This window comes from Schistocerca cancellata, chromosome 7 (genome assembly GCF_023864275.1).
Source record: "Schistocerca cancellata isolate TAMUIC-IGC-003103 chromosome 7, iqSchCanc2.1, whole genome shotgun sequence".
NCBI classification, from domain to species: domain Eukaryota; kingdom Metazoa; phylum Arthropoda; class Insecta; order Orthoptera; family Acrididae; genus Schistocerca; species Schistocerca cancellata.
This window is the reverse complement of record NC_064632.1, coordinates 378,416,102-378,429,696: the sequence shown is the minus strand read 5'-3', so window position 1 is coordinate 378,429,696 and position 13,595 is coordinate 378,416,102.

Below are 13,595 nucleotides of genomic sequence, written 5' to 3'. Positions count from 1 at the left end.
CAAGTGGGATGAAATTCGAGAGTTGGAACAAGTGACCTGATTGCTATAAATAGTTTGGGGAGTGGTAGGGAAGTCCGATGTCATAATGATTACTTCAGTCCGATGTCATAATGATTACTCCATTGATGACATCATCCATGATGCCATCAGTGAGCTATTTTGTCGCAGAACCCTCCTATCTTATGTACTCATGTACCCTATGTAATCCGCGAGACTGCCTGTGTTCAGCCAGTGCTAAGTACAATTCTTTTTAAGTACAGTAGCACACATAGATAACAAGCTAAGATTGGATGTGTAGACTGTCTGCTGCTATTTATTTACTCGTTTTATTACTTCTAAGGTCTTTTTGTCAGTACATAGTAATAAGTTTATTTTAATTTTATATTGATGAATGGTTACTGTGCCTCATAGTACTAAAGTTTCATCATAACTTGTTAGTAACTTCCGCCAGTTGATAACATGCGGTTAGGAAAGTTGATTTGCTGTTTGACGTAGACGTGAACAACAGTAGAATTTATTTCTTTTTTTTCTAGATAGCAAAGCCTATAAGCAAGATTGGTATACAATATTTAATTTATTTTTTCACATTCCAGAGATACCCGTTCACTTGCAACAGGGCCTTCATTAAATAACTGTAACTTAACAAGCTGTGGGACAGTGTGAAAATTGTGGCTTTAATGTAAGAAAGGAGCTTGTACACTGATAGACAGTACACAACCACTCCCCAAAACTCACGTTGTTACGGCCGGTGGCAGGAATCCAAAATCATCTGTACAAAACACTTTCACTAATAGACAACTTTATTTCTAAAAAGAAAAGAAACTCATCTTCTTGTTAATCCTGTGCTTCACGCGCTTCCTACATACAAATAATTTACTCACAGGATGCAGGCTAAGTAACGTCTTACTGTCACTCAATATTGACGCTCTCGACTTTTGCTACAGGACTAGCCGACCAGCGATGTGCGGCTGGTTAAGTTAGCGTTGACAGGGCGCCTTGAACTCTGTCTTCCTGGACTCTGGTCGGTGTGCAGTCATGCTTTAGGATTGCATACAAGTGACCTTACACTGCTTTCTAAATAGCACTAGACACAGGGTTAATATCAACTACTTTAAGAGGCCAGTCGAGATGCAGCAGTCTACCTGAGTGTTGCCCAAACAAGAGACGTATGGATGAAGCCCTGACAGCTTGGCTGTTGTCATCTTGGAAGACAGGAGTGTCTACAGCATACGCATCATGAAGATATTGTAGAAAGAACAACACTTGGTAGGTTCGTTTTTTTGGTAGCCTGAATGACTGGGCCCCCAAAACATCGTACTTGGGCCTGAATTACATCCCCTGTCCACTGTCGGCTAAACGTCTCATTGAGCCATCGATGCACTGGAGGCCCTGCATCATTCACAAAGAGGCAAAACTGCGACCACGCTACATGGATCCAATCACTGTCCAACTTCTGGGTTGTTTGACCGACTGAAGACCGCTGCGAGCAATGTCTTTCTGTGACATAACATACTCAAAATGTTCACTGCTTGCAGGTCCCTTCACTTTGTTTGCAGGAAAAGTGGCTGCCACGGGCCTGTATCCACTGACTGCAACAGTTTCTAGCAGGCTTGAAACCGATTGCCATTGACAAGGTATGAGACACATCTCTGGTCCCTGATGTCTGGAATCGTATTTCGACCACTGTTCTCTGGTTGCATGGCCATGTTACTCTGTTGTGAGTTGCACATTCCTTGTAGACACGTTGAGCAGTCCACGTTGATACAAAAGCAGATCGGATAATTTCATTGACGGTGTGCTCATGAGTATGTACAGACACTGTATTGCTCTTCAGCCATACTTTCAAGTCTCCACGTCGATCCTTGTTAAGGCGCAGATTTCAGACAACCGTCTGGCGTGTAAACACCACTCCACTGCCAGGATCTACAGGGGTTGGACAAAAATATGGAAATGACAAAAACACAACAAAAGAATGGTTCAAATGGCTCTGAGCACTATGGGACTTAACTTCTAAGGTCATCAGTCCCCTAGAACTTAGAACTACTTAAACCTAAGTAACCTAAGTACATCACACACATCCATGCCCGAGGCAGGATTCGAACCTGCGACCGTAGCGGTCGCGCAGTTCCAGACTGTAGCGCCTTTAACCGCTTGGCCACCTCGGCCGGCAAAAACACAACACATTACCATGCCTAATATCCTGTAGGAAAACAGTTGTGGCCGGCCGGAGTGGCCAAGCGGTTCGAATCCTGCCTCAGGCATGGCTGTGTGTGATGTCCTTAGGTTAGTTAGGTTTAAGTAGTTCTAAGTTCTAGGGGACTGATGACCTCAGATGTTAAGTCCCATAGTGCTCAGACCCATTTTGAACCAAAACAGTTGGGGTTCAGAACAGCTGAATGGATAAACACACATTCTGTACCGTTTTCATTGGAATCTTATACCATTATTCCACAAAATAGTGACAAGTTCAGGTAGAGATGATAGAGGTGGACTATGATCGCTCATCGTTTTCTCAAAGTGGACAACAAAGACTCAGTAATATTGACTAAAGTTGTCATAATGAGAAAAGGGAAGCAGTGACCTGTATCCACACTAAAGAAATTTTTTATAGGCAAGAACGCGGTCAAAATTATTTTTTTAGTGACCGGTTTCTACAGGTAAGACATTATGCATTTCATATACTTCAAAAGCTTTTTTGGTTCTACGTCACGTTCCACTGAGCGTGAGTAATAAACGCAGAATGAAACATGTCGTACAACGAAAAAATGTTTTGAACTAATGTAAATGAATCATGTTACAGGCCTGAAGATGACACTCTTATCTGTCGAAATTGGTCAATAAATATAGTTTTAAACGCGATGTTGGCCATAAAAATATCCTTAAACAATAGTGAGATCTGGTGAGTGTGATGGCCATAGGACATGCGACAGTTCATCCTCGTATTCACAAAATAAGTCCGGGACGTTGCGACTGCGTGAACAGCAACCTCGTTCACCACTCAGGAACAAATGTTTTGCATCGGCCAAAAGGGTCATATTATCATCTTTTGTATCCAGCCTAGAAGGCGCCGCGTGGGTCTGCTCCGGAAAACTTAAAGGTTGGCCGAATGAAGGAAGCGAGTAGGAGCAGGTGAGGTAAAACACGTCGGTACTGGAAGTAAGTAAAAGTGGTTTACTGGTGTATGAATATACAGGGTGTTACAAAAAGGTACGGCCAAACTTTCAGGAAACATTCCTCACACACAAATCAAGAAAAGATGTTATGTGGACATGTGTCCGGAAACGCTTAATTTCCATGTTAGAGCTCATTTTAGTTTCGTCAGTATGTACTGTACTTCCTCGATTCGCCGCCATGATTTCATACGGGATACTCTACCTGTGCTGCTAGAACATGTGCCTTTACAAGTACGACACAACATGTGGTTCATGTACGATGGAGCTCCTGCACAATTCAGTCGAAGTGTTCGTACGCTTCTCAACAACAGATTCGGTGACCGATGGATTGGTAGAGGCGGACCAATTCCATGGCCTCCACGCTCTCCTGACCTCAACCATCTTGACTTTCATTTATGGGGGCATTTGAAAGCTCTTGTCTACGCAACCCCGGTACCAAATGTAGAGACTCTTCGTGCTCGTATTGTGGACGGCTGTGATACAAAACGCCATTCTCCAGGGCTGCATCAGCGCATCAGGGATTCCATGCGACGGAGGGTGGATGCATGTATCCTCGCTAACAAAGGACATTTTGAACATTTCCTGTAACAAAAATATTTGAAGTCATGCTGGTACGTTCTGTTGCTGTGTGCTTCCATTCCACGATTAATGTGATTTAAAGAGAAGTAATAAAATGAGCTCTAACATGGAAAGTAAGCGTTTCCGGACACATGTCCACATAACATAGTTTTTTTCTTTGTGTGTGAGGAATGTTTCCTGAAAGTTTGGCCGTACCTTTCTGTAACACCCTGTATACAGAGGCATACATAACTTTGTACATATGAGCACGTAGGTGAGAAGCCTTAGACCCATTGTAACTAGCGCAAAGTCTCTGTACCAAAAGTCCGCCGCTCGTGGTCTCGCGGTAGCGTTCTCGCTTCCCGAGCACGGGGTCCCGGGTTCGATTCCCGGTGGGGTCAGGGATTTTCACCTGCCTCGAGATGACTGGGTGTTTGTGTTGTCCTCATCATTTCATCATCATCCAGGAAAGTGGCGAAATTGGACTGAGCAAAGGTTGGGAAATTGTACGGGCGCTGATAACCACGCAGTTGAGCGCCCCACAAACCAAACATCATCATCATCATCATCATCTGTACCAAAAGAGCTGAAGCGAAGTGTTCTACATCTACATCTACATCTACATTTATACTCCGCAAGCCACCCAACGGTGTGTGGCGGAGGGCACTTTACGTGCCACTGTCATTACCTCCCTTTCCTGTTCCAGTCGCGTATGGTTCGCGGGAAGAACGACTGTCAGAAAGCCTCTGTGCGCGCTCTAATCTCTCTAATTTTACATTCGTGATCTCCTCGGGAGGTATAAGTAGGGGGAAGCAATATATTCGATACCTCATCCAGAAACGCACCCTCTCGAAACCTGGCGAGCAAGCTACACCGCGATGCAGAGCGCCTCTCTTGCAGAGTCTGCCACTTGAGTTTGTTAAACATCTCCGTAACGCTATCACGGTTACCAAATAACCCTGTGACGAAACGCGCCGCTCTTCTTTGGATCTTCTCTATCTCCTCCGTCAACCCGATCTGGTACGGATCCCACACTGTTGAGCAATACTCAAGTATAGGTCGAACGAGTGTTTTGTAAGCCACCTCCTTTGTTGACGGACTACATTTTCTAAGGACTCTCCCAATGAATCTCAACCTGTTACCCGCCTTACCAACAATTAATTTTATATGATCATTCCACTTCAAATCGTTCCGCACGCATACTCCCAGCTATTTTACAGAAGTAACTGCTACCAGTGTTTGTTCCGCTATCATATAATCATACAATAAAGGATCCTTCTTTCTATGTATTCGCAATACATTTCATTTGTCTATGTTAAGGGTCAGTTGCCACTCCCTGCACCAAGTGCCTATCCGCTGCAGATCTTCCTGCATTTCGCTACAATTTTCTAATGCTGCAACTTCTCTGTATACTACAGCATCATCCGCGAAAAGCCGCATGGAACTTCCGACACTATCTACTAGGTCATTTATATATATTGTGAAAAGCAATGGTCCCATAACACTCCCCTGTGGCACGCCAGACGTTACTTTAATGTCTGTAGACGTCTCTCTGTTGATAACAACATGCTGTGTTTTGTTTGCTAAAAAATCTTCAATCCAGCCACACAGCTGGTCTGATATTCCGTAGGCTCTTACTTTGTTTATCAGGCGACAGTGCGGAACTGTATCGAACGCCTTCCGGAAGTTAAGAAAAATAGCATCTACCTGGGAGCCTGTATCTAATATTTTCTGGGTCTCATGAACAAATAAAGCGAGTTGGGTCTCACACGATCGCTGTTTCCGGAATCCATGTTGATTCCTACATAGTAGATTCTGAGTTTCCAAAAACGACATGATACTCGAGCAAAACACATGTTCTAAAATTCTACAACAGATCGACGTCAGAGATATAGGTCTATAGTTTTGCGCATCTGCTCGACGACCCTTCTTGAAGACTGGGACTACCTGTGCTCTTTTCCAATCATTTGGAACCTTCTGTTCCTCTAGAGACTTGTGGTACACGGCTGTTAGAAGGGGGGCAAGTTCTTTCGCGTACTCTGTGTAGAATCGAATTGGTATCCCGTCAGGTCAGGTCCGGCCGTCTGCTCTTGACGAACTGGCGAAAGTGGAGCGGCGCACGTAGAGCTGCACAGGGTCGGCTAGATAGCGCTGTGGTTGGCGAAGATCTTCCGCTCTCGTCGTGCCAACCTATGAACGGGCACCTACGCTGTGGCATCGTAGCTATCGATACCACATCCTCGGTAGTAATGAGACCTTCCAGAGTACCCATGGGGCCCATGGCATTCCGTGATATGGCTTCCGCAGTAATTTTCGAACCCCCGTCATGCTTTACTCTTAGGAAGTTCAAAAGGCTCTGAGCACTATGGGACTTAACATCTATGGTCATTAGTCCCCTAGAACTTAGAACTACCTAAACCTAACTAACCTAAGGACAGCACACAACACCCAGACATCACGAGGCAGAGAAAATCCCTGACCCCGCCGGGAATCGAACCCGGGAACCCGGACGTGGGAAGCGAGAACGCTACCGCACGACCACGAGCTGCGGACTCTTAGGAAGTAAACTCGACCAGAAGTTGAGAACAGTGTAAAACAACAGTCCCACCAGATGATTTTCTTCCACTGCTCCACAGTCCAGTTTTTATGGCTTCGACACCACGTTTTCCTGTTGCGAGCATCTCCCCCAGATATGAGTGGCTCTCGAACTGCAGCTCGCCCTGCAGTTCCCTTCTTCTGGAGCTCTCTTCGTGTTGTTTTGGTGCTGACAGGTTTCGGGAGAGCGATATTCAGTTTTCCAGCGACTTTTGCAGCTGTCGTCCTCTTATTTTTGTCATAGTACTCGCCAATGATCGTCTGTCACAGTCACTCGACATACACTTTCGTCCACGCTGTTTCTTAGCGGACGACGTTTCCCAGATTTCCCTGTGTGTTGTATAAATCAAGGATACAGTGCATCTTGAAACACGAAATACTTCACCTACCTTGGTTACAGAAGCACCCATGCTTCAGTTTGCGCACGTTATAATTCCTTAGCTTCTCCATAACGCACTCACACCACACAGAACACTGTTCTGACAACGGCTGACACTTGCAGCGTGTTGAGGACATTGAACGGGTGCCCTTCGTGGTCAAATACGAGGTCCCCGCCTGCAGACTTGCCTAACATTGTAAGTAAGCTGCTTAAGTTTTCTATGTAAGTAGGCTGTTTAGGTCTTTTTATATTGGTAACGCCATGTAGCGCTCTGTATGAAAATAACTGGCTGTGCTGTGTGCAGTATGTGGCTGGGTGGCATTGTTGGAATAGTCGCTATTGTAGCGTTGGGCAGTTGGCTGTTAACAACGCGTAGCGTTGCGCGGTTGGAGGTGAACCGCCAGCAGTGGTGGATTTGGGGAGTGAGATGGCGGAGTTTTGAGAGCGGATGATCTGGACGTGTGTCCATTAGAGAGAGTAAATTTGTAAGACTGGATGTCATGAACTGATATATATATTATGACTTTTGAACACTATTAACGTAAATACATTGTTTGTTCTGTAACAAAATCTTTCACTTGCTAACTATGCCTATCAGTAGTTAGTGCCTTCAATAGTTAGAACCTTTTATTTAGCTGGCAGTATTGGCGCTCGCTGTATTGCAGTAGTTCGAGTAACGAAGATTTTTTTGAGGTAAGTCATTCATGAAAGGTATAGGTTATTATTACTCAGGGCCATTCTTTTGTGGGGATTATTGAAAGTCAGATTGCGTTGTGCTAAAAATATTGTGTGTCAGTTTAGTGATGATCAGAATAAGTAAAGAGAGAAATCTCCGAGTACGTTCAGTTTTGCTCAGCGGTTTGAAAATCAAATAACGTAAGAGGTTTAACAACACAGTAATTCATACACTTTTCTAAGGGGATGTTTCAAAATCTGCGTATATGTCGAAGCACGCATTTTTCGTGGTGTTATCATTCATACACTTTTCTAAGGGGATGTTTCAAAATCTGCGTATATGTCGAAGCACGCATTTTTCGTGGTATTATCATCTTTTCGTACTTCCTCTGTACGTCTACGGCAGTGATCCACAAGAACCCCTGTTAAGTTCTGCACCAACCACAGATCTAAAGCGAGCACTGTCATCTTTTGTTGGGGAGACTTATACTGTATCTTGTCCAAAGAGTTTACATGTAACTGGGAAAATAATAATTAGTAAATACTGCTTGTTAAGGATATGTCGGCGATCCTTCCACCAGTGACAATAGCACGAACATTTTTTAAAATTTTATCCATTATTTAAATATCATATATATTGTTAATCAGTTCAGTTCACAGAAATGCGTGTCCTGTGTGCTTACCTTTATAAGACGATTAGTTTAGCTGTTTTCGATGTGTATGTAATAGTTCCATTAACATGTTCCACAAATTCTGAAATAACTTTATTTTCCTTTTACAAATTTTTTTTATTTTTATGTGATTCAAATGGCTCCGAGCACTATGCGACTTAACTTCTGAGGTCATCAGTCGCCTAGAACTTAGAACTAATTAAACCTGACTAACCCAAAGACATCACACACATCCATGCCCGAGGCAGGGTTAGACGCAGACAGCTGGGGTACACTACTTCCGTCCTAGGGGGTTCGGGGTGGCGGCAGGAAGGGCAACCGGCCACCCTCTAGAATTAACACTGCCAAATCCGTAAATAACAACAAAGCCGACCCCGCGTTAGAGCGGGACAAAGGCCCGAGAAAGAAGGAAAGAAAGAAAGTAGACGATACACGGCGCGAGGTCAGGGGGACTATAGCTCCAAACAGGATCGGTCCCACAACACGAGGCAGTTGAAAGAATGGGAAAAGACAGTGTGTGTCAATAAGCAAGCAGTTATGAAACACTGAAATGGTGCTCTTCCTTACAGCATGGCCCGCAGATGACGTTCGGGTGACTTCATAGGGGGCAAGATCATCGGGAAACTGGAATGAGGACAAAGTGTGACGAATGTGTCCCATAAATATGATATTGGTTCAAATGGCTCTAAGCACTGCATGCATGCATGGGTCACTGAGGTAGCCATTCTGCTCCAAGCCATTTCTCAGACAGTGAAGCAGTGTCTTCAGTATTGTGGAACCTGGTGACACAGACCAAGGGGAACACGGCACTGTAGGTTCAAATGGTTCTGAGCACTATGCGACTTAAAATGTGAGATCATTAGTCCCATAGAACTTAGAACTACTTCAACCTAACTAACCTAAGGACATCACACACATCCATTCCCGAGGCAGGATTCTAACCTGCGACCATAGCGGTCGCGCGGTTCCAGACTGTAGCGCCTAGAACCACTCGGCCTCCCCAGCCGGCATATGGTATTGCTCACAACATTGTTTCCCATGTATAGGAAGCGTTCCACACCCCAGAAACTACTACCCGAAGGAGACGAGCTAGTCGAGCTCGGTCAGTAAAAGCAGCAGATGTTTGCAACACTGTACAACAGGCAAGAAGAGACACGAGTCAAGCAGCGCGTGCAATTGCTGCAGCATTTAACAGGTCTGCAAGGCACACCATCTCATGGCCAACAGCGACACGGCTACTGCATTGGAGTGGTCTCTTTGCCCGACGGGCAGCAAACTGTGTTCCGTTGACAGCTACACATCGGCGGTACCAACTGCGATGGTGTCAGGACCATGGGGACTCGCCCGACGAGGAGTGGGGCCGCGTTCTCTTGTCAAACGACAGTAGATTCAGCTTCAATAGCGGATCTGCATGTACGCCCATAGGACGAGAAGCAGGAACACGTGATGCGACCAGGAACACTCTCGGTCATGATCTTTCTTGGTGCTCGAGGACTTATATTGTGGGGCGGCATAATATTGCATGGGTATACAGACCTCCAAATCTTTGAACAGGGTATTTTAACCGGTCAGCATTATTTTGACACTGTAGTCTTTCACCATGTGCGGCTTTTCAGGATTCAATTCGATCCTGACTTCATTTGTATCTACAGCATCGAACATCACAGGTGAAGCAGTTCTTGGAACAAGAGGATATTCGGCGAACTGATTGGCTTGCCCGTTCGCCCGACTTAAATCACATCGCGCACATGTGGGGTGCGTTGTGGAGACATATTGCATCACCTCCACAAGCACCAACTACCATCCCGCGCTGATGGAGGAATGGAACGCCCTACCACAAAAAAGAAGTCGGTACCAACCTTGTGCCCAGCATGAGGTCACGTTGCACAGCGCGTATTTTTGTTCGTGGTCATCACACACCCTAATGACAACTACGTTCCGTCTTCTGTACTGTCCAGCGGGCCGTCATAAATCGCGGTGACTTCAGTGTAGTTACTGTCTTTGAATAAAAGTGTCTGTTCTGTTCGTCTCATTTCGTATTTCATTTAGTTACCTTCTGTTCTCTACTGTGCCAGTTATTTGTAACTGTGTTCGAAGTTTCACTGAGCTATGTTATTTGGCAGTGACACATTATACCGAATGCTCCCTGTAACACCTGCATCAGGTGAAAGGACATCTTGCATCCAAAACATTGGGCATTGGTAGGAATTCCTCAAGCCCTCCTGTTCAACCTGTAACAAAATAATTTTGCGGAAGTCTAACAAAATGGTAACGCTTTGAAACAAATGTTACTTTCTTTGTCTACAAAATTGGCACAAAAGCGTGCCCCGAAAATAGACTTTTGAAGATATCACAAAAGGGCTACGTACGGTAATAGAGAATTCAATTTAGAATGCCAGCACCAACTTCCGATCAAAACTATATCTACATTTCTCAAGTTATATTTTCTTCCAGTTTGAAAAGTAAGTTTCGAGACAAACGCGTTTAATGTTTTGGTTTACATTTCCTGTAGTTAAGTTAAACGTTCCTCTAGTCAGTGATCCCTGGAGCATACAGCAATCCTTCCATATCTAAAATGAGGTCCTGTTCCAATTTCATCGTGGCCATGGTGGTCGCGCGAGCCTCCTTGACAACTTCTGTCATCCACAACTTTGCTTGTCCATACGCTTTTCGTCCAGTTTTGTGCTGAAGTTTTAAGCTGTTGGTCCGATCTCAAATGCGAGCACGTACATAATTTCCATAATGTCTGTTAGATTGTCGTTGAAATTATGGTTCAAATGGCTCTGAGCACTATGGGACTCAACTGCTGTGGTCATAAGTCCCCTAGAACTTAGAACTACTTAAACCTAACTAACCTAAGGACATCACACACATCCATGCCCGAGGCAGGATTCGAACCTGCGACCGTAGCGGTCGTGCGGTTCCAGACTGTAGCGCCTTTAACCGCTCGGCCACTCCGGCCGGCTTGAAATTATGTACCGAATATAATTTTTCCACTAGGAATGGATTTCAGGGGCCCTTTCCATAAATCACCTTGTAGTTAGATAAGCGAGTTCCCGGCGATCTTGGAGCCAAAGCCAAAAATATCGAATTTTCGAAGTTTTCATAGAGGACTACCCACCTCAAACTTTGTACACCAATATATTTAGAGTGTATAGAGTGTAATTTTCATTTTTAATTGAAGTGGCTGTTAGTCTTTAATGTGACACAACTATATTACTAACGTATTAACTCGTGCGTTTACCTAATTCATGGTGATTTAAGTATTGTATGTTGCTGGCTGCAGCCACTCAGGTGCAAAAAAAAAAAAAAAAAAAAAAAAAAAAAAAAAAAAAAATCCATTTCACCAGGTAGCCATCTATTCTATGCCACTGCATACTAATTAACTTATTTTATTGATCCAATGCCGTTCTTAAGTTTCCTGCGTTCTGAGAATTACTCGTCAATTTTTTCTCGACGTATGTTTGGATTTCCCCTGAATGCAGACGCGGAATAGGAGAAACAAGAAGTTTTCCGCCACAGCTGCAGAATTCTTTGTGCCAACGGATATCAAATGTCAGAGGCAGAGACAATCCTCTTGGCAAAACAGCGGACTGTGGACTGTGACTGCGTCCGCTGACGAGTGCCAAGGGCTTTGCCCGGCAGAACAGGCTGTGTGTACGCCGTTGCCTCCCTGACCTTCGTCCGCTCTTGCGTCAGAAGACCGGCGGACGAGTAGCAGTGATTCCCCCAAGTAACCACCTTCGGCGAAGCGTAAGTGGCGCTTCTTCAGCCGAGTCCCCGCCTCTTACGCAGACAATCCTCAGACTAAGGTCGCCATCTGACATTTGGGTAGCAGTCGTAATTTCCCAACGCGAGCTGTCATTCAAACCTTGGGAGAGTCTGGTGCTGCTTCTGGCTGAGAAAAACTTGCCTCCCGGTTTTCCCGCGGCTGCAGGGACCACCAGGAGAGTCGCAACAGTCCGTGAAAATTATCACAACAGCATCCTTGCATTAAATTGTCTCTGTGTTGGACTCGAAACACTTATGGGTAGGAACTCGAGCTTTGTATTATTTGCACCATTTCGTTATCAGGTAACGATGAGGATGATGTAAATGTTCGGAAGCCCGAGTCTGTACCAAAATGTTACGCATCTTGGACACTGAGATGTACCACTGGTTGTTGGCTTATCCCGTGGACCGTGCTCACGATGTCTAGATCTCATACAGAATGTATCACTTGATTTACATAAATAACTTACTACCTCAGTGTATATATGGCTGAATATTGATTGTTCGTGTGACATGCTAGTGCTTATTAATGAAAAACCACAAAAGTATGCATGTTATAGGGAATTAATACATTTAGTTAACCACTTTCTAGGCTTACGATGCCGTCATCAGACAATAATTGATTACCACCATCAAAGAGGGTACAGCACTGGCAAAAAATGCAGTAAGAAATATTACTCATGGTCGGTGTTGTTCTAAAATAGTGTAAACGTCAGCTTTGACAGTGAAATTTTAATATTATTCAAAATATTTCAACTAAATAATAAATAAATTACGTTATGGACGTATATACCCAGTTTCTTAAGGAGTTGCCCACCATGGTATATATCTTCATTATTTATAGATTTTTACGTACATAAATGTCTGTTCTGAACGTGAAACCGAGAGCTGTCTTATGTAGAAGTTCGTAACTTCACATTTAAAGAAAAAAAATTTAGGAAATACAAAGCGTCCATCAAGTCCCACTGTGTGTTGTTGTGGTCTTCAGTCCAGAGACTGGTTTGATGCAGCTCTCCATGCTACTCTATCCTGTGCAAGATTCTTCATCTCCCAGTACCTACTGCAACCTACATCCTCCTGAATCTGTTTAAGGTATTCATCTCTTGGTCTCCCTCTACGATTTTTACCCTCCACGCTGCCCTCCAGTACTAAACTGGTGGTCCCTTAATGCCTCAGAACATGTCCTACCAACCAATCCTTTCTTCTAGTCAAGTTGTGCCACAAACTCCTCTTCTCCCCAATTCTGTTCAATACCTCCTCATTAGTTATGTGATCTACCCATCTAATCTTCAGCATTCCTCAGTAGCACCACATTTCGAAAGCTTCTATTCTCTTCTTGTCTAAACTATTTATCGTCCACGTTTCACTTCCATACATGGCTACACTCCACACAAATACTTTCAAAAAAGGACTTTCTGACACTTAATCTATATTCGTTGTTAACAAATTTCTCTTCTTCAAAAATGCTTTCCTTGCCATTGCCAGTCGACATTTTATATCCTCTCAACTTCGACCATCATGAGTTATTTTGCTCCCCAAATAGCAAAACTCATTTACTGCTTAAAGCGCCTCATTTCCTAATCTAATTCCTGCAGCATCACCCGATTTAATTCGACTACTTTCCATTATTCTCGTTTTGCTTTTGTTGATGTTCATATTACATCCTCCTTTCAGGACCCTGTCCATTCCGTTCAACTGTTCTTCCAAGTCATTTTCTGTCTCTGACAGAATTAGAATGTCATCGGCGAACCTCGAACTTTTTATTTCTTCTCC